This window comes from Podarcis bocagei, assembly GCF_964188305.1.
Source record: "Podarcis bocagei genome assembly, chromosome: 13".
In the NCBI taxonomy this organism is placed as follows: Eukaryota; Metazoa; Chordata; class Lepidosauria; order Squamata; family Lacertidae; genus Podarcis; species Podarcis bocagei.
In genome coordinates, this window is record NC_138138.1 from 50,423,193 (window position 1) to 50,445,654 (window position 22,462).

Genomic DNA, 22,462 nt, shown 5'->3' on the forward strand with positions numbered 1-22,462 from the left:
ATGAAAAAGGTACTTAAATGTACTTTCCCTAAGAAACCAGAGGCCTTTCTCTTGGGCATTGTCGGCCAATTGGTGTCAAAGAAAGATAGAATTTTCTTTATGTATGCTATGACAGCAGCAAGAATACTCATCGCAAAGTATTGGAAGACACAAGATCTACCCACCGTGGAAGAGTGGCAGATGAAGGTGATGGACTACATGACATTGGCTGAGATGACTGGCAGAATCCGTGATCAGAGGAAAGAGACGGCGGAAGAGGACTGGAAGAAATTCAAAATTTATCTTAAGAACTATTATAAAATTGATGAATGCTAAAATGCCGAGGTGTTGAGAGAAAAAGGGATACAGTGACTTAAGATTAAGTTAAAGAAAGGACTAAGAGGACACATATTTGAGAAAATTGCCTAGAAGCTGCTGAAATAATTTTGTAAATTGGGATGCAGAAAGGGGAGGTATGGGGGAGTCCGAGAAATGAGGGTTATGGAAAAAAGGTTATGAAATTATACATGTTTGTTTGTCTTTTTATTTGTTTGTATTGTTTAAAAAATGTTGTAAAACCAATAAAAAAGTTATTTTTTAAAAAAGAGAGAATGGAATATATAGTTCAATAGCACCTGAAAGGCCACCCCTGTTGCTCCTGGTCTCAGAGCTGCCCCCTTCCTGCCCTAAAGAGAGGCGCCTCCTCACACAGCCCCACGGGGGCCTGGGAAGAAGATGTCCCCAGACTTGGAGGCCCAACGGAGACTGGCCAAGGGTGAAAGTGAAGCCAGCATCTTACCCAGGGAGCAGCACTGGCAGCCATGGGCCCTGCCGGGCCTGCATGGAAGAAAGGCTCTCCTTCAGGACCGGGCACTCAGCTTCCAGGCAGGCATTGCATACAGCAAGCACAATAAAAGCCAGCACGGTGCCTTCCTGCCCACCTTCCCACCTGTCTGTCCATTCCCAACAGCAATGGCTGGCAGACTGGCCGGCTTGGCTCCTCGCCCGCTTGCTTGCTTACTTCAAGGCCGCCTCACCTCCTGGCAACCAGCACCCAATGGCCAGCCCTGGAGGCAGCTTTCGCTTTTATTAGGTTTGCAACAAACAGATGTGCAAGCCTTTGAGAGTCAGAAATGTGAGAGGACATCATAGGGGGGAGGGAAGGAAAGAGGGACAGAGGCCAGTGTTGCCCGCGGCACCCCTGACCACAATTCAAGGCTCCTCAGGATGCCAGGGCACACTGGTTGAGAACCACTGCCTTAAGCAATGGGTGCCTGTCACCCTCATTAGACCACGAGGGCGTGTGTGTCCTCCCCCACCCAACAAATCCCCCACGTAGAGCAAGCGGAGGCCACCGGTTAGGGAGACCCAGCCAAGGTTGCTTGGCGAGAGCCAGAGAACAAGGAAGCTCTCCACCCTTTTTCTTTTTAACCCAACTTCAGAATTTGCCTGCGTGGCTTAACTTTGTCCTCTCTCTCTTTGCCCCCTCCCACCTGTGGAACGACGAGTTGTGAAAGGCTGAGGTATGCTGTGCTACCAGTGCGTGCACTTATGATGCCGGAGGTGTTACCTGATTGGACACCTGCCAGTCACATAATCATCATGCCTTTGGGGACAGAGTCAGAGAAATGCTGGGGAAGGGGTGTGCATCATTTTTCACTCTGGGATTTCTCCTCAGGCCTCTGGGTGAGCTTCATGGTGTCATTGATTCAGTCAGAGTAGGAAACTATCACCTGGCTGAAGGCCAAGAGGGAAACTTTGCTGTTGTCAATACTCGGGTGTTCACATGCTGACCCTCAATGAGGGAACTCAACAGAGGGCCTTCTCAGTAGTGGCGCCCGCCCTGTGGAACGCCCTCCCATCAGATGTCAAGGAAATAAACAACTATCTTTGACTTTTTGAAGGCATTTGAAGGCATCCCTGTTTAGGGAGGTTTTTAATGTTTGATCTTTCATTGTACTTTTAATTCTGTTGGGAGCTGCCCAGAATGGCTGAGGAAGCCCAGCCTGATGGGTGGGGTATAAATAATAATTATTATTATTATTATTATTATTATTATTATTATTATTATTATTAATCCACTGAACAGAAACTTCACTTGTATTGAGCCCTGTGACCAAGCCTGTGAGCATTGTCTGTGCTTGCTGAAGGCTGGTTTCTTCGCAGTGCAATAGAAATTGGCATGGGGACCATTCGCCTTGTCTTTTTCAGTTTCCGGTGGGGGTTGGTGTGTTATTTTTAAATATAAAGCAGCTTAGAAATTATTTTAAAATCATTGAATGAAGAAATGCCTTGGATTAAAACCTCTGCTTTCCATCTCAGTCCTTCAATTCTTGCTTTTGTCTGCCATCCGTTCGTCTCTACAGCCCTGTGATTCCCCTTCTCTCTGACCCTCTTTGCCATGGATATTTTCTTTTCCTTGAATCGTGGAATTATTGAGTTGGAAGGGTCCCAAGGGTCATCTAGTCCAACCCCCTGCAAAGCAGGAATCTCAGCTAGCTACGTAGCTCCTTAATGTGTGGACTGGACCACCAGGGTAAGGATATGAAAATCTGCCTCCAACAGAACTGCACCACCTGTTCATCGAGGTCAACTGATGCTGGGTCAAGATGATCAACAGGCAGAAGACACTGGTCAGCAAAATGAATTGTTGTCACTCCACTCACCCTTCTTTTTATAGGACATGCTCCGCAAGGGGGGGGGGAGACACAAAAATCTGTGCTCGGGGAGAGTCTAAACCCTGGTGAGGAAGGATAGGCTAAGAGACAGTGACTAGCCAAAAGCCCTCCCAGTGAACTTCATGGTTATGTGCTAAACACACTTTGCTTCTACAATAATCAAACTTCAACACAATTTTGCAGGGAGAGTAATCCATTCCCCGCTTCTTTCCAGAACCCACCCACCACCTCAATCAAGTGATCACATCATGAGATATCTATGAGTCTGCTCACTTTTATTCAGCCTTAGGCCAAACATGGATACATGGAAATTATTTAATCTGGGATAGGCTGAAGAGGTTGTGATGCTGAGGATGGGGTTTGCATCACTTTTCACCCTGGGATTTCTCCTCAGGCCTCGGGGTGGGCTCCACGGTGCCTGCTGTGCGGGTAAACGTACAGGAGTATGAAGTGCCGTTGTTCCAGTCAGAGTAGGGGATTACCACCTGGCTGAGGGCCAAGAGGGAATCCTTGATGCTGCCCTTCAAGACTCGGGGATTCACATGGCGGCCTTCAAGGAGGGCATTCTTCACCCACTGGACAGAAACTTCACTTGCATTGAGCCCAATGACCATGCCGGTGAGGATTGTCTGTGCTCGCTGAAGGCTGCTTTCTTTATGGTTGGCGCGATAGAGGTTCTCATGGAGACCGTTCCCTTTGTCTTTTTAAGTTTTAGGGTGCGGAAAGTATGAGAGAAAGGGAGAGGCAACAGCTATTAAGTTTAGACATACTTGATGGATAACATTTATGACACCATTTAGTGCTGATTATTTTCTGCTGGATTCTCTGACAAACATTTTTAATCTGTAGATAGAGGGTGTAGATCCTTAATGAAAGGTTTAAGGAGCAAAGGGGATTTAACTGAAGTTGTTGTGTGTGTGGACCTGAGTAGGAAGATCTGTGGCACATACATGGGGCTTCCTTGAGCTGGATGAGGACACGGTGGGATAGTGGAGATTCCAGGAATATTTACACAGCTCCTTTCCTCAACATGTATAAAGAAAGTGCCCAGCACAAAAAGCACCCCAGCCATCCCAGAGAAGGTATCGGTGTATAGGCTGGGTTTGAAAAAGAAGGATAGATAAAACCTTCCCATATCCAATGATACCATCTCTGCACAGTTGCTCTTGGAGTAGCTAACTAGGTACGGAGCTCCTTAAATGTGTGGACTTGGCCACCAGGGCAAGGATATAAAAATCTGCCTCCAATAGAAGGGCACCATCTGTTCATCTAGGTCAACTGATTCTGGGTAAACATTATCAACAGGCAGATGAAGGTTAGAAGATCTTTGGCTGGAGGTGGGAATGGTTGTGGGAGACACCTTGACCCCTGCAGGGTACACATTCTTTCCTTTCCTTCTCCCATTGTTACCTTCTGATAAAAACATGCATTTAGTATTGTTCAAGAACGGTGAAAACCTTTCTGCAGAGATAAGAGGAGAATTACTGTTCAGACCTCCACCGGACTGACTGCAGTTTCAAGTTGTGTCTATAGCCAATACTAGCACCGATATCATGGCAACTGGTGGGAAAATCTTATCTCAACAGGCCATAATGGAAAGCAGAAATAAATGTCTAAATTAAGGAGGAAGCAGTCTTGAAATTGTCAGTTCCTGAGAGGATCTTAAGCAAGCAGGAAACAATTATCCCGCTCCCAAACCGTGCTTTTCAAAGGAAAACTAAGTCCCAACTGTGTCGAGAATTTTTACCTTCAGGTTCATTGACTTTTGTTTCAGAGTCAGGGCGTAATACATGACAGACGATGTCTTCCAACGCCGCAATGATTTGGTCTTTAACGCTGAGGTATGCTGTGCTACCAGTGCGTGCACTTATGATCCCAGAGGTGTTATCTGATTGACCACCTGCCTGCCACATAATCATCATGCCTTCCGGGACAGAGCCAGAGGCAGTGCACATCAACATTGCACCTAAGGGAACAAAATAGATAGATAGACAGACAGATGAAATTCCTGGTTTTTTAATGACTTTATATTACTCTTTTTATGGGGGGCGGTTATATTGCTTTATAGTTTTCATGTTGCTTAGTGCACTGTTGAAGATTTAAGCAGCTTAGAAATAAATCAGCAAATGAATAAATGCCATAGGTTAAAACATCTGCTTTTCATCTCAGTCCTTCCAGTCTTGCTTTTGTCTGCCATCTGTTCTTCTCTACACCCCTGTGATTTTCCTTCTCTCCGACCCTCTTTCCCATGCATATTCTCTTTTCGTGGAATCATAGTGTTACCGGAGAATCCGAGGGCTCCCTTGGGCAGAAATCAAGACACCAACCAGAGCAATTTGGAGCAAATCAGCAGCCTGTAGGCTCGGTCTTTATTGAAGAAAAACTGTCGCGACAGGACTCCCACCGCCCACAAGTTGAAGCAAGATGGAAGCCCAGAACAAAAGAAGACCCCAACTTTTATTAGCTCCTAATCCCCTAAATTACACCCCTAGAAATACATCATATTTACATCATGACTACATTAAAAACAGGAGGGGTCAGGGGAGGGGTTGCACAGGTAATCTGAGTATCCTGACACCTGGCCGGAGCCCCTTCTCTCCCTCCCCATGAGTCATTTTCAGAAAACAAAGGGAAAGGCACAGTTTCCTGCCCCCTGAGGGGAATCCGGTCACGGTCCCTTTGTCATAGTCCGTGTTGAATACACTAGTGTATGCAGTTCGTTGTGTCCTTGATAGTCTTCTCTCTGAGCCCATCAAGATGACTATCAAGGTTGCCATGTCAACTGGGAAGGGCTGCAGAGTACGTGCCTGCTCGGTCAAGGAATTATGGCCAACTGGTATCAGGCCACCCCCTTTTGATAGTCCTTGTAATACGAAGCAAAATAAAAGTGGTCCGGTGAAAATCCGATATACGGCTGATTTATACTGAATTTATGAAGAATACTGTCCTCGAAGTTCAAAGCACTTTCGCCTTTCCGGAAGCGGTTTGCAACATTTTGATTAAATCAGTCACGGTCAATTGGACTCGGAAACTTTGTATTTGAGAGCTGTCAAAGATAGAGAAGCAGGCGTCTGCTGCCTGCAGTACCTGCATGGCCGCCACAAGGGGTGCTGTTCGGTAACGCTGATTGGCTGAAACGGCAGCCGATTGACCCTGAGTTCAGACAGTTGGTCCACCCATAATAAGGATAGGGCGAGGTAGAGTGTTGCGGTCTACTAAGGGAAAATATACAAAAATAAAGGGGTTCCGTGCGGAGCTGTCAAGCTAGCGCTTCCTTATTTACGGAACGCTTTTAGGGGATGCCCCTCTAGAAGGGACATCTCCGGGCTCGGGGAGGTGGGAGGTGTGTGTGTGTGTGTGTGTGGTGCTTGTGCATTACGTTGTAATGAAGGGGGGGTCTCCTGCTACATAGAATTATAGAATTGGAAGGGGCCCTAGTGCTCATCTAGTCCAACCCCCTGTAATGCTTGCTTACTTACTTCTTCATCAAAACTTTTCTAGGCATTACAAATATAGGGCATCCTAAAACATTTAAAATATATACAAATAAGCAGCCATGTAGAATATATAATGATGAGGGATTTCTTCCCGCTAAATAGTGCCATTTAGCACTCCAAGAGATACTATTAACAAAACCTCAGCCCCCCCCCCATGCAGTTAATTCCAGGTTAATCAAATATTTTCATTGTGCCCAAAAAGGGGGAGTAGCATGCGTTTGCGTAGCAGGTTGTAAAATGGACATTAGAAAAGGATATGTTCTACAGTGTCCAGCACATTCAAAGAACATCCACAATGTCTATCATTTCTGGGGATGTTTAAAAATCTGCCCTTGACAAAAGCTGAAGGGAAAACATTCAATCGGGCTAAGATAAAGGTCCCGAGTTGGACAGAATTTATTATTTTTGAGATATGTGACCCTGTTATCTCGGGGGAGCAAATTTTTTTTTACACCTGACTTGTTGTTTCCCCCCCCAATGTACCTTAATCTGTTTTGACTATTGTAATAAATATATTGCTCACTCGAATTATACAAGGGTTCCAAGTCAATACCAATTGATCTGATTTTCCTATGTAAGAGTTGGAACTTCTGGATTTATCAGAGTCCGTAAGAGAGTAGACTCAAATGCTGGCAACAAAATGGAAATGCAACCAGTATTTTATAGTGCTAGCCCACACCCAATATTCCACCGTGTGTATACCTCGTTCTGCATACATTGTCTCATACATGATTGAACGTGGGAGCCCCAGGAGACGTCTCAAGAGGGATGTGAGGGTGATCCGACTGAGACATCTGTCACCCCATTGATCGCCAGGGCTGATCTGGCTGGCCTGGCTGGCTAGGCAGGTGTCCCCCTGTTTCATGTGTGTCCCTCCCTAAGCTGCACGCTCGGTGGAAGAGGAAAACCATCCCAGATAGGAGTGTACTGGTTCTTCGGTCAAGGCTTGATGATAGCTGCGCTCCCTGTATAGATAGAACCTCCCCCTGAAATGCACGAATCTCAGCTAAATAATTTCAGCTGCAGAGTTTGTGAGAGCCCTGCCTTCTTTGCCCCTATCAGAAGAATGTCTCTTCTGTCCCCTAAACCTACAAAGGTCTCAGCACACAGAAATAAGCACTTACAAATCTTAATAAAAGGGTATTTGTCTTGGAACCATGGGATCCGTCCCTTTGGAATGACTATCTCATTTACTGCTGGCAAATAAGCAGAAAAGTTGGAGGAAGAGAATCCAAGGGTTGTTATTGCTCTGTTTCTAAGGGTGGTTCCAGATGCCCAGATTTCAGGTAAATGCATGAGAAGGCTGCAAAGAGGAAGGAAAGAGAAGCAAACTCACCTGGAGCAGCCTGAGAAGAAGTCAGTGGCAGGCTGGCCCCACAAAGGAGTCCCACAAATGGTAAGAAGATCTTGGCCCACATTTTAGGATTCAGTGTGAATGGCATGTGGGCCACCAGGCCTGCTTATATAGCATCCTGGGAGACTTTGGTGAGATATGTTTCCCATCAGTAGCTCCACCCAGACAATCCAAGAAGAGGCTATTCTGTGAGGATCTCAGAAAGTCCTTCCAGAAATTTGAGTGTAATTGGGATTATTTAATTGTTATTATTTAATTTGTATACTACTCTTCATTAGCAGATCACAGGCAGTTCAGAACATCAAAGTACAACATGAGAACACAAAATATATAATCTTCCCTTATTTCTTTAGAGGACAAGATGCAGAAATAGCAAAATGGAGAAGGAACATTGTGAACTCAATTCTTTGCTGCCTTGTGATGAGGGAGCACTGACTGGCTAATGTTTGTCTGAGCCCCTTATTCTTGTACAACATCCCTATATGTGGAACTACACTATTACCAGTGCTACGTAAGGTACACTTTGGGCCATATCAGCACCATGCTTTAAGCAACTGATGTATTCAGCATGGCAGGGTTATTCCGAAGGACGTGCCTCCTTTCTTTATTTTTCACACCAGATTCACCGCAGCAAGACGTCCCCAAACTTTATCCCAACTCGTTGATCATATTATCTGAAACTACCTGAGGCTTTCCCAGAATCTACCTGCATTCTGCTTTCTGGTCAGGAAATATTGCTCCTCTCAATGACACATGTTCCCCAAGGAGTAGAGGAGCCCTTGTCTTGTAACATTCACATTCATCAGTAGTGGTAGAAAAACTGCTTTAAAAATGAATCTGTAAGCCTCCTCAATAACTCCAACTCCTCTCTCTTTTATATCCAGGTTACAATCCCTGGAAAGGTTTAAATGTCATGGTTTCTCCCCAGAGAATCATGGAGGCTTGCAGTTTGGCAGGAGTGCTGAATATTATCTGTTAGATTCTCTGACATTTCAAATCTCTACAGAAGACCATGGGTCATTGTGCGTGTGGCCCCAAGTAGGAAAATCTGTGCCCCGTTAGACTTACTTGAGCTGGATGAGGACACAGTCAGATAGCAGAGGTTCTAGAAAAAAATATTGAGGACAGAAGGTGTTGCGGGCTTTTATGTCTCAGTGGCTGCCCTGGCAGGTGGGCTGCTGGTGCCCTTCCAGCAGCAAAGCATCCCCTCTCACCCAAGCAGGCCTCTTATCCTGCCATCTCCCCAGGTGTCAAGGGGAACTCTTAGATGGCTACCTGACCATCTGCGTTCTGGCTGCTTGGGGATGGCGACCAAGCATGAGGATCTGCAACAGCCACCCACTTGGAGGAAGGGGCAAGCGTCCATTTCCCAACATTATATGGAAGACAACCAGCATCCCAGCCTTTCCAGAGAAGGTATTGGCATGTTCAGGTTGCTGCACAGGCTGGGTTTGAAAACCAAGGAGAGCTAAAAACATCCCCCTTGTGGGGATGTTTAGGAGACAGTGGTACCTCGGGTTACATACGCTTCAGGTTACAGACTCCGCTAAGCCAGAAATATTACCTCAGGTTAAGAACTTTGCTTCAGGATGAGAACAGAAATCGTGCAGCCATGGCGCAGCAGCAGCAGGAGGCCCCATTAGGTAAAGTGGTGCTAATAGTTTCAGGTTAAGTACGGACCTCCAGAACAAATTAAGCACTTAACCCGAGGTACCACTGTAATAGGCAAGGAAATATTTGTTAAGTAGTATCCTTCCTTCACTTATGCTAGTGAGTCATGTAGCAGAGCAAATCCCCTCTATATTCGCGGAAGCTAGTTGGTAGATGTTATGTACTTAGTTGAATAGGATCCAAAATGCAGCAGTCTGATTGGTCGTAGAACAATAGGCTCCAGAATGCAGTAGTCTGATTGGTCCACAAGAGCCACCCAACCCAACTCCAGGTGGAAGTGAATCCGCAACCTGATTGGCCTACAGGAGAATCCTAGAATTAGCCAATAACATGGGGCAACTTGTGTAAATAATATATATAAAGCAGACGTTTGGGGGAAATTTCCTTTCCTCGCTACTATGAGCTGAATAAAGAGCATGAAATCCACACTCGACTCCAAGTATATTTCAGTAGATTTGTTTGAATCTCTACAAGATGACTAATCCAATCCCTCTTAAAATACCTTTTCTCCCTCTGAAAATACAATAAAGACTCACAAGTCTGTCTTTAAAAGTATAACAATAAGTTTACTCACAAGTTGTTCACAGTACACATCCTAGAAGGCAGGCTTTAAGCTTCAGGTTGCAAACATAGAACGTGGCTTACATCCTTTGTGAGGCTGGGCCCATGTGCGGCTGGCTGAGAGCCAGCAGACAACAAAATGGTTGCGGGAATGAACTGAGACTTAACTGAGACAAGATGACTGCATGACTTGCCCTTTTATACAACCATGCCCATCTGCTGAGTCACTTACAGGGGGAACAGGAAGTTAAACACCAGCCTGACAGTGTCCACTCTAGGAAGCAAAGCATGTTGTAATTGACAGTTAGCTAGGTAGCTCCTTAAATGTGTGGAATGGGCCACCAAGGCAAGGATATAAAGATCTGCCTCCAATAGAAGGGCACCACCTGTTCATCTAAGTCTCCCTAGGCTGGGTTAACATTGCGTGACCAGGTGGCGACCTTCCCAGGGACAACCAGAAAGGAATAATGACTCATGACAATGTGTTATGGAATGGAAATTTGGCCACAACTTTATTAACCTTTCAAATATAGGAAGACCTTGGCTTAGGCATTGGGCGTGTGTCCCTCCCAGCCCCCCAGCCAGGGGAACTAGGGCTCCTCAGTGTAAATGGGATATGGGGGTGCCCCGCAAGACACATGTGGACGCAGGCAGCCCACCCCATATCCCCTCATGCAGGGTAGGTCACTGACAATCTTTCAGTGTATGGCCAATGAGACCCTCATGATGTCAATCCCCCTTCCCAATCTCAACGTCAAGTTAGCGCCCAGGGAAGATGGGGAGCCCAGGGACTCTTCAAAGGGACGTGGGCTGAATTGCAGCTACGCTACAAAGTGAAAGGTAGCTGCAAGCCCATTGCCTCTTTAAGACCAGTTTAAGGAAGAATCCGTGATGGTTTAATTGCTTCCATAAAGAAAAGGGGGGGGGAGTGCACAAAAAGCCTGACTTGAAAATTCATTTTATGTGAATAGTAGTGTATTCAGCAACAAATGCTAATGAGCAAAAACATGGAGTAGCTAGCACGAAACGCCTGTTTCCAAATACTTCCTTCATCAGTGTGTTGTTGTAAAGCTGTCAGGGGCTGGCCAGCGTTGGATGCCAGAGACTGGTCTGACTCTGACCAGGAAGAAAGACAGTCAGAGCAGACATAAGTTGTATCAAAAATATTCCAAAAACTATTATTGCCATAATTAGATCACTTGAAATGATAAATAATTGTTGCTCACCAATCTTATTATCAAACGAGCCTCACTGAAAAAAATATTTTCTGGTGCCCTGATCTTAATATGAAATTCTCTTGTATCAGACTTATACCAGAACACAAAGTCTGTTGGTTACACCTGAAGCACACCTTAAAGGTATGCTGTTACCATTCAAACTGGAAATGTTGCCAAATACTGCTTAGCTAAATATTACCATACAAATGCCCATAAAAGGGGTTAAGCTGATTAAACAACCTTTAAATATAAGAACTCAGGTCAAGATGTGAATTTAGACCTGAAGGAATCATCAGTGGCGTAGCGTGGGGTTGCCATGGGTGCCGGCCGCACCGGGCGCAACATTTGGGGGGGCGCGTTTGGCCGGCCCCCCTCGAGGAAGCGGGAACCTCTCCAAGGCGCAGCGCGCCGTCGGTGGAGGAAAAGAGCCGCGCAGCAGCAGCAGCAGCAGCAGCAGCAGCAGCAAAGCCGGGAGGAGGAGGAGGTGGAGCGAGCCTGCTAATTGCTTGCTGGGAATTACCGTAATTTTCGCTCCAAAACACACACTTTTTTGCTCCTAGAAAGGAAGGGAAAATGCCTGTGCGTGTTACAGAGCGAATGCACTCACTGGATCCATGGCTGCCGTCAGTCAAGCAAAGCGGGAGCTGCTTGCAGGGCTTTGCACGGCTCTAACTTTGCTTGCTTTACAGCCAGGAGGAGGGGGTGGAGCTGAGGAGGAGGGAGGGAAGGAGAGCCATGCCAGCAAAGTGGGCAGCAGCCGCTTACACGCGAGGAGGGACAGACGGGAGCCATAGCGAGCCGGAAAAAGCGCCGCGTAGCCAGCAACAGCTGCTGCAGCCTCAGCTAGCAAAGGTCCGTGCGCTCTAAACGGAGCAATGAGGCTGCAGAGGGACGGCAGGGCACAGGAGGGCTCTGAGCCACGAGCGCAGTGAAAACCAGTAAAAAAGTTTTTTAAAAGGCTGCTGGGGACAGGAGGGCACGGGATGAGGGAGAGGGGGAAATTACAATTCTCCCAGCGTCTCAGCTGATCCGCTGAGCAGGACTTGGGTTGCAGGGGATTCACCATTAGCTGTGTAAAGCAGCAAAGAGGGAGAGAAGGAGCAAAGCGGGAGAGGAAAGGAGCTGCTTACACTGCTGTAAGTGGCTGCTGTCCGGTTGGCTCCTTTAAAGCAACAGTGCTCCTTCCCTCCCCCCTCCCCACTCAGCTCTCCGAAAAGCTCCTTCTCCACCCACCCCATGCGAGCTCCTTTTCCCCTTAGACCCCTCTCCATCATTAGCAGCATCCTTCTCCACCCACCCCACGCGTGTTCCTTGTCCCCTTAGACCCTCTCCTGCATTATTAGCCACATCCTTCTCCACCCACCCCACGCGTGTTCCTTGTCCCCTTAGACCCCTCTCCTGCATTATTAGCCACATCCTTCTCCACCCACCCCACGCGTGTTCCTTGTCCCCTTAGACCCCTCTCCTGCATTATTAGCCACATCCTTCTCCACCCACCCCACGCGTGTTCCTTGTCCCCTTAGACCCCTCTCCTGCATTATTAGCCACATCCTTCTCCACCCACCCCACGCGTGTTCCTTGTCCCCTTAGACCCCTCTCCTGCATTATTAGCCACATCCTTCTCCACCCACCCCACGCGTGTTCCTTGTCCCCTTAGACCCCTCTCCTGCATTATTAGCCACATCCTTCTCCACCCACCCCACGCGTGTTCCTTGTCCCCTTAGACCCCTCTCCTGCATTATTAGCCACATCCTTCTCCACACACCCCACACGTGTTCCTTGTCCCCTTAGACCCCTCTCCTGCATTATTAGCCACATCCTTCTCCACACACCCCACACGTGTTCCTTGTCCCCTTAGACCCCTCTCCTGCATTATTAGCCACATCCTTCTCCACACACCCCACACGTGTTCCTTCTCCCTTTAATACTTTTCCTTCCCTCCCCACTTAAAATGTGGTTACAAAGCACGGATCCACATGGATCCTCAGGATTTTTGCACTGGGTCACCCCAAGTTCACCATCAGATCATATAGCATATGCATGGCTACAGCCTGCACCAAAACACACACACGCACCCACTGTTTCATGGGGCTGCAATGGCGCAAAAACGTGGTTACAAAGCATGGATCCACATGGATCCTCAGGATTTTTGCGTTGGGCTACCCCAAACTCACCATCAGATCACGTCTGTGGCCACAGCATGAACCACAAAAATCATACATCCACTGTTTCGTTTAGAATATTTTTTTCTTGTTTTCCTCCTCTAAAAACTACGTGCGTGTTATGGTCAGGTGCGTGTTATAGAGCGAAAAATACGGTAAGCGAAAGGCTGCTCCGAAGCCTGGCGGCGGGAGGAGGTCTCTCCGCCCCACCGCCAGCCTTCGGAAGGCTCCTCCGAAGCCTGGCGGTGGGGTGGAGAGACCTCCTCCCGCCGCCAGCCTTCGTAAGGCTGCTCCGAAGGCTGGTGGTGGGGCAGAGAGACCTCCTCCCGCCGCCAGGCTTCTCTCCGCCCCACTGGCAGCCTTCGGAAGGCTGCTCCGAAGCCTGGCAGTGGGGCGGAGAGACCTTCTCCCCGCGCCAGCCTTCGGATGGCTGTCCTGAAGACTTGTGGTGGGAGCAGTGGCGTAGCGTGGGGGGTGCAGGGGGGGCCTGCCGCACCTGGCGCAACATCTGGGGGGGGCGGAAGAGACTCGAGTGCTAAAATCCACGGGTTAGGGGGCGCAAATTACTTGCCTTGCCCCAGGTGCTGAGAACCCACGCTACGCCACTGGGAATCATTGTCTTTGAACGGTACCTTTATATATAAGGTTCCCTTGGCCGTAATCTATGTTCAATATTTACAATACAACTTTTATTGTATTGATGGAATTGAAAAAATATTTTTTCAGTGAGGCTCGTTTGATAATAAGATTGGTGAGCAACTATTATTTATCATTTCAAGTGACCTAATTGTGGCAATAGTATTTTTTGGAGTATTTTTGATACAACGTATGTTGGAAAGACGTGCTATAGGCTAGCTACTCCATCTATCTTTTACTCAATAACATTTGATGCTGAATCCACTGCCATTCCCATAAATTAAATTTTCAAATCACCCTTTCTGTGTACATTTTGTTATTTTGCTTTAGCTTATACATACACGCCTTTTTTTGTATTTAATTGCTTTCAAGGCAGCTTCAGAAAATTCAGGACAGTTGACGTGTATGTTATTCCTTTCTCACAAATGAGTCTAGTCACAAGGGAGTGGAGGAATAAGGTCAGAGTGTTCCTTCTCTGTTTTGCTCATTCTGCATCTTGTCCTCTAAAGAAGATTGGGATAGTCATTCCCAAGGGAAAGATCCCTTGGTTCCAAAACAAATATTTCTTTATTAATATTTGATACCAATCTAGCAGAGTTAGCATGCAGCAGAGCCAAAGGCAATGAACAGTTCAAGGACCATCCCATTCTTTGCCAGATGCCAAGTCACAATGATCTTCAGACACTGGTCACAAGACTTGCATGTGCAAGAAAAGGGTACGCGTCTCGCACGTACACCAGGTTCACCGGCAATTAAAAACCTCAACCTTTTCTCCAAGCCCTTCACAAAAAGGAAAGCAATGAGGGAACTAATAAAGATCAAGACACATTGTCTTCCTTTGCATTTTCTGGTATCTTAAATTTGCGCTTAAGTCAGTAATAATACTACGCCGTTTATTTCCAGAGAAGTCACCCTGTTTGCAGCATCAACAAAGAGCCTCGGGATGCTTTAAAAACACAACACATTCCTACGTTTACCCAGAAAAAACTCCCATTACAGTGGTACCTCGGGTTAAGTACTTAATTCATTCTGGATGTCCGTTCTTAACCTGAAGCTGTTCTTAACCTGAAGCACCACTTTAGCTAATGGGACCTTCCACTGCTGCCGCGCTGCCGGGGCACGATTTCGGTTCTCATCCTGAAGCAAAGTTCTTAACCCGAGGTACTATTTCTGGGTTAGCAGGGTCTGTAACCTGAAGCGTATGTAACCTGAGGTACCACTGTAATGCATTAATACATGAGCATTTGCTTACTTTTTACACACCATTGCTGGCTAAAGGACACAGAAGAGGAGAGAGAAAGAGAAAACAAACTGTTTGCTCCCCACTGATGAAGAGACACTATGTCTCACGCCCTTTCCCTACACATCCACCCTCTCTTTCTTTGAGCCTTCTCTTTAAGCCAGAGGTTTTCAACTTTTTTGAGTCTATGGCTCCCTTGACCAACAACATTCTTTCTGTGGCACCCCTGTGGGGCTCAGAAGCCCATTTAGTCACTCTTGCCTGCAGAGCTGGCAGCTTCTCACCCTTTTTCACACACCCTCCCTGGTGGAGGGTTCCCTCATCCTCCTCTCCTATCTCCTCTCCTTGGGAGAACTCCGGGTAGCCGCTGTTGCCGCTCCTGGTCTAGAGCTGCCCCCTTCCTGCCCTAAAGAGAGGTGCCTCCTTGAAGTAACCCTTGTTGCACACTCATTTTCAACGTAGCCCAGCCAGCATAACCAATGGCCCATCAATGAAAATGGAATATATAGTTCAATAGCACCTGAAAGGCCACCACTGCCGCTCCTGGTCTCAGAGCTGCCCCCTTCCTGCCCTAAAGAGAGGCGTCTCCTCACACAGCCCCACGGGGGCCTGGGAAGAAGATGTCCCCAGACTTGGAGGCCCAACGGAGACTGGCCAAGGGTGAAAGTGAAGCCAGCATCTTGCCCAGGGAGCAGCAATGGCAGCAGTGGGCCCTGCCGGGCCTGCATGGAAGAAAGGCTCTCCTTCAGGACCGGGCCCTCAGCTTCCAGGCAGGCATTGCATACAGCAAGCACAATAAAAGCCAGCATGATGCCTGCCTCCTTGTCCAGATGCCCACTGTCTGTCCATTCCCAACAGCAATGGCTGGCAGACTGGCCGGCTTGGCTCTTCGCCTGCTTGCTTGCTTACTTCAAGGCCGCCTCACCTCCTGGCAACCAGCACCCAATGGCCAGCCCCAGAGGCAGCTTTCGCTTTTATTAGGTTTGCAACAAACAGCTGTGCAAGCCTTTGAGAGTCAGAAATGTGAGAGGACATCATAGGGGGGAGGGAAGGAAAGAGGGACAGAGGCCAGTGTTGCCCGCGGCACCCCTGACCACAATTAAAGGCTCCTCAGGGTGCCACAGCACACTGGTTGAGAACCACTGCCTTAAGCAATGGGTGCCTGTCACCCTGCTTAGATCATGCAGGCGTGTGTGTGTCCCCCCACCCACCAAATTGCCCACGTAGAGCAAGCGGAGGCCACCGGTTAGGGAGACCCAGCCAAGGTTGCTTGCCGAGAGCCAGGGAACAAGGAAGCTCTCCACCCTTTTTCTTTTCCACCCAACTTCAGGATTTGCCTGCGTGGCTTAACTTTGTCCTCTCTCTCTTTGCCCCCTCCCACCTGTGAAATGACGAGTTGTGCAAGGCTGAGGTATGCTGTGCTACCAATGCTTGCACTTATGATGCCGGAGGTGTTACCTGATTGGCCACCTGCCAGCCACATAATCATCATGCCTTCGGGGACAGAGCCAACCCAATATTGCACCTAAGGGAACAAAATAGACAGACAGACAGATGAAATTCCTGGTTTATTAATGGCTTTATATTACTGTTTTTATGGTTTTTCTGATATTGCTTTACAGTTTCTATTTTGCTTAGTGCACTGTTTAAGATTTAAGCAGCTTAGAAATGTTTTAAAAATCAGCAAATGAATAAATGCCGTAGGTTAAAATCTCTGCTTTTCATCTCCATCCTTCCAGTCTTGCTTTTGTCTGCCATCTGTTCTTCTCTACACCCCTGTGATTTTCCTTCTCTCCGACCCTCTTTCCCATGCATATTCTCTTTTCGTGGAATCATAGAATTCTAGAATTGGAAGGGACCCCAATGCTCATCTAGTCCAACTCCCTGTAATGCTTACTTACTTACTTCATCAGAACTTTTCTAGGCATTACAAATACAGGGCATCATAAACATTTAAAATATATACAAATAAACAGCCATGTAAAATATATAATGATGAGTAATTTCATTGGGATTTCTTCCTGCTAAATAGTGCCATTTAGCACGCCAAGAGATACTATTAACAAAGAGATCTGTCGGGGGGCCACTAGGGGCGCCTTTAAAGATGGCTGCTAATAACATCTTGTCCAGCTTGCAAGAGGTAATTAGAGGCTGATATGGGGAGTACATCAGCCTCCCTTCGTCTTTTCAGGGAAGGAAAAGATGCTGCCTCACCTGCTGTTGCCATAAATCACCCCCGAGTTCGGATGAAGGAGGGGGTGAGAGGCACTAGGTGAAAAGACCTCGGGCAAGCTTGGAGCTCCCTGCCAGCTTCTTTCAGGAGCAAGCCTGGCTGCGATGTTTAAAACATTTTTAATCTGTAGATAGAGGGTGTAAATCCTTAATGAAAGCTTTAAGGAGCAAAGGGGATTTAACTGAAGTTCTTGTGTGTGTGGACCTGAGTAGGAAGATCTGTGGCACATACATGGGGCTTCCTTGAGCTGGATGACGACACGGGTGGGATAGTGGAGATTCCGGGAATATTTACACAGCTCCTTTCCCCAACATATATAAAGAAAGCACCCAGCACAAAAAGCACCCCAGCCTTCCCAGAGAAGGTATTGGTGTACAGGCTGGGTTTGAAAAAGAAGGATAGCGTTTTTTTGCATTGCCAGATCTCACTGCCCACATTGGTATATTGTGTTTGTTCTAAGTGGTGCTATGTTGATATATATTTTCAGTAACCCCTTTCCTGCTCAGGAGGTTGCTGGGCAATTAGGGACACCAGTTGCAGGGTGGAGAGCAGGCCTGCTTCCCGCTTACCTTTCTTCTTGCTGGTCTCTCTTGTTTTCTGTTGAGGCAGGGATGGGAGTTGCACTGTGCAGATAATATTCTCCCCTGCCCTCCAGTCGCTTGCGGAAATGATCACAGAACTGGATGCGTTGAAGGGGTTAATTTCCTCCTCTCTCCATGCAAGAGGCTCAAGGCTTAGATTTCCTGCTTTCTGCCATGACCAGGTCACTTCCAGTTGTCCCTCTGTGCTCTCTGAGTTGTCTACCACGCAGCTGATGAGAACTGGGGCTTGGGGGTAGGATGAAAACTATGAGGGAGTCTGGGAATGCAAAAACCCATGTCAAGTCCCAAGTCTCCTCCCAGCATTTCCCTCTCAGCCTGCTCACAGAATCTTATCCTGCTCTGCTTGCTTCTCTTTCAGAGTAGCTCTACAGCTAAGTCAGTCCAGGCTCCTCATTTGGCTCACCTGAGAGTTCCTGTCAGTCCTTTTCCTTCCACTGAACAACTCCAGCACCTTCTACCATTGCTGAATAATCCCAGTTCTCTGTTGTTTTTGGAACTTGCACCCCTTTAACTATTGTGTTTGCCCATTCCCCAGATTCCCCAATGGATCACTTTCAACGCCAGTGTGCCATAGAGAGGTTTACAGCTGGTAGCACAAGTAATCAAGCCAAACTGCCTTCTGCAGAAGAAGAGAAATGGGCTAAGATAAAGGTCCTGAGTTGGACAGAAATTGTTATTTTTGAGATATGTGTCCCTGTTATCTTGGGGGAGCAAATTTTATTTACACCTGACTTGATGTTGTTTCCCCCCCCCCCCAATGTACCTTAATCTGTTTTGACTATTGCAATGAATATATTGCTCACTCGAATTATACAAGGGTTTCAAAATCTGATTTGAATACCAATAGATCTGATTTTCCTATGTTTGAGTTGGAACTTCTGGATTTATCAGAGTCCGTAAGTAGCTCAGAGAGTAGACTCAAAGGTTGGCAACAAAATGGAAATGCAAGCCGTATTTTATAGTGCTAGCCCAAACGCAATATTCCATCGTGTGTATAACTAGTTCTGCACACATTGTCTCATACATGATTGAACTTGGGAACCCCAGGAGACGTCTCAAGACGGATGTGAGGGTAATCCGACTGAGACATCTGTCACCTCATTGATCGCCAGAGAATGTCTCTTCTGTCCCCTGAACCTACAAAGGTCTCAGCACACAGAAACAGGCACTTACAAATGTTAATAAAAGGGTATTTTTGGAAAGACTTTGAAATGACTATCCCATTTACTGCTGGCAAATAAGCAGAAACATTGGAGGAATAAAATCCAAGGGTTGTTATTGCTCTGTTTCTAAGGGTGGTTCCAGATGCCCAGATTTCAGGTACATGCATGAGAAGGCTGCAAAGAGGAAGGAAAGAGAAGCAAACTCACCTGTATCAGCCTGGGAAGAAGTCAGTGGCAGGCTGGCCCCGCAAAGGAGTCCCACAAATGGTAAGAAGATCTTGGCCCACATTTTAGGATTCAGTGTGAATGGCATGTGGGCCACCAGGCCTGCTTATATAGCATCCTGGGAGACTTTGTTGAGATATGTTTCCCATCAGTAGCTCCACCCAGAAAATGCAAGAAGAGGCTATTCTGTGAGGTTCTCAGTAAGTCCTTCCAGAAGCTTGAGTGTAATTGAGATAATTTAATTGTTATTATTAAATTTGTATACCACCCTTCATTAGCAGATCACAGGCAGCTCAGAACATTAAAGTACAACATGATATCACAAAAGCCCTTTATTCATGTACAACATCCCTATATGTGCAACTGGCACTATTACCAGTGCTACGTAAGGTACGTTCTGGGCCATATCAGCACCATGCTTTAAGCAACTGATGTATTCAGCATGGCAGGGTTATTCCGAAGGACGTGCCTCACTTCTTTATCTTTTACATCAGCTGCACAGCAGCAAGACGTCCCCAAACTTTATCCCAACTCGTTGATCATAATATCTGAAACTACATGAGGCTTTCCCAGAATCTACCTGCATTCCGCTTTCTGGTCAGGAAATATTGCTCCTCTCAATGACACATGTTCCCCAAGGAGTAGAGCAACCCCTGTCTTGTAACATTCACATTCATCAGTAGTGGTAGAAAAACTGCTTTAAAAATGAATCTGTAAGCCTCCTCTATAACTCCAACTCCTCTCTCTTTTATATCCAGGTTACAATCCCTGGAAAGGTTTAAATGTCATGGTTTCTCCCCAGAGAATCATGGAGGCTTGCAGTTTGGCAGGAGTGCTGAATATTATCTGTTAGATTCTCTGACATTTCAAATCTCTACAGAAGACCATGGGTCATTGTGCGTGTGGCCCCAAGTAGGAAAATCTGTGGCCCGTTAGGCTTACTTGAGCTGGATGAGGACACAGTCAGATAGCGGAGGTTCGAGAAAAAATTATTGAGGGCAGAAGGTGTTGCTGGCTTTTATGTCTCAGTGGCTGCCCTGGCAGGTGGGCTGCTGGTGCCCTTCCAGCAGCAAAGCATCCCCTCTCACCCAAGCAGGCCTCTTATCCTGCCAGCTCCTCAGGTGTCAAGGGGAACTCTTAGATGGCTACCTGACCATCTGCGTTGTGGCTGCTTGAGGACGGCGACCAAGCATGAGGATCTGCAACAGCCACCCACTTGGAGGAAGGGGCAAGCATCCATTTCCCAACATTATATGGAAGACACCCAGCATTCCAGCCTTTCCAGAGAAGTTATTGGCATGTTCAGGTTGCTGCACAGGCTGGGTTTGAAAACCAAGGAGAGCTAAAAACATCCCCCTTGTGGGGATGTTTAGGAGACAGTGGTACCTCGGGTTACATACGCTTCAGGTTACAGACTCCGCTAACCCAGAAATATTACCTCAGGTTAAGAACTTTGCTTCAGGATGAGAACAGAAATCGTGCAGCCGTGGCGCAGCAGCAGCAGGAGGCCCCATTAGCTAAAGTGGTGCTAATAGTTTCAGGTTAAGTACGGACCTCCAGAACAAATTAAGCACTTAACCCGAGGTACCACTGTAATAGGCAAGGAAATATTTGTTAAGTAGTATGCTAGTGAGTGATGTAGCAGAGCAAATCCCCTCTATATTCACGGAAGCTAGTTGGTAGATGTTATGTACTTAGTTGAATAGGATCCAAAATGCAGCAGTCTGATTGGTCCTAGAACAATAGGATCCTGAATGCAGCAGTCTGATTGGTCCGCAGGAGCCACCCAATCCAGCTCCAGGTGGAAGTGAATCCACAACCTGATTGGCCTACAGGAGAATCCTAGAATTAGCCAATAACATGGGGCAAATTGTGTAAATAATATATATAAAGCAGACATTTGGGGAAAATTTCCTTTCCTCGCTACTATGAGCTGAATAAAGAGCATGAAATCCACACTCGACTCCAAGTATATTTCAGTAGATTTGTTTGAATCTCTACAAGATGACTAATCCAATCCCTCTTAAAATACCTTTTCTCCCTCTGAAAATACAATAAAGACTCACAAGTCTGTCTTTAAAAGTATAACAATAAGTTTACTCACAAGTTGTTCACAGTACACATCCTAGAAGGCAGGCTTTAAGCTTCAGGTTGCAAACATAGAACGTGGCTTACATCCTTTGTGAGGCTGGGCCCAAGTGCGGCTGGCTGAGAGCCAGCAGACAACAAAATGGTTGCAAGAATGAACTGAGAGTTAGCTGAGACAAGATGACTGTGTGACTTGCCCTTTTATAGAACCATGCCCATCTGCTGAGTCACTTACAGGGGGAACAGGAAGTTAAACAACCGTCTGACAGTGTCCACTCTAGGAAGCAAAGCATGTTGTAATTGACTGTACTGATGTATTACATCCCACACCATATCCCATAACCTCTGCACAGTTAGCTAGGTAGCTCCTTAAATGTGTGGAATGGACCACCAAGGCAAGGATATAAAAATCTGCCTCCAATAGACGTGCTCCACCTGTTCATCTAAGTCACTCTAGGCTGGGTAAACATTGCATGACCAGGTGGCGACCTTCCCAGGGAAAACCAGAAAGGAATAATGACTCATGACAATGTGTTATGGAATGGAAATTTGGCCACAACTTTATTAACCTTTCAAATATAGGAAGACCTTGGCTTAGGCATTGGGCGTGTATCCCTCCCAGCCCCCCAGCCAGGAGAACTAGGGCTCCTCAGTGTAAATGGGACATGGGGGTGCCCCGCAAGACACATGTGGACGCAGGCAGCCCACCCCATATCCCCTCATGCAGGGTAGTTCACTGACAGACTTTTATGGCCAGTGACACCCTCATGATGTCAAGCCCCCTTCCCAATCTCAATGTCAAGTTAGCGCCCAGGGAAGATGGGGGGCCAAGGGACTCTTCAAAGGGACGTGGGCTAAATTGCAGCTACGCTACAAAGTGAAAGGTAGCTGCAAGCCCATTGCCTCTTAAAGACCAGCTTAAGGAACAATCCATGATGGGTTAATTCCTTCCATAAAGAAAAGGGGGGAAAGTGCACAAAAAGTCTGACTTGAAAATTCATTTTATGCACACCGCCCCTTCTTGCTCTGCAAGCTTCCAAGGTAGCTGCTTGAAGCCTCCAGAGCGCTGCGGGGACTCCCGCCATGCTCCGGAGGCTTCGGGTTGCCTTCACTGAAGGCGACTGAACGCACCTTGTTTTAGAGGGGGAGAACAAGG

The 22,462-nt window shown here is 47.0% G+C and overlaps 1 gene segment (V, D, J or C); it reads right to left on the reverse strand.

Annotated features, from left to right (window-relative positions):
* The window catches only part of LOC308572130 (Ig gamma chain C region-like), a 39,152-nt gene extending 19,761 nt beyond the window's left edge, over positions 1 to 19,391 (reverse strand). The window contains exons 1-3 of the C gene segment in view: positions 19,201 to 19,391; positions 17,798 to 18,055; positions 4,405 to 4,623 (exon numbers count right to left, since the gene is read on the reverse strand).
* Between the last annotated feature and the right edge of the window lie 3,071 nt (positions 19,392 to 22,462).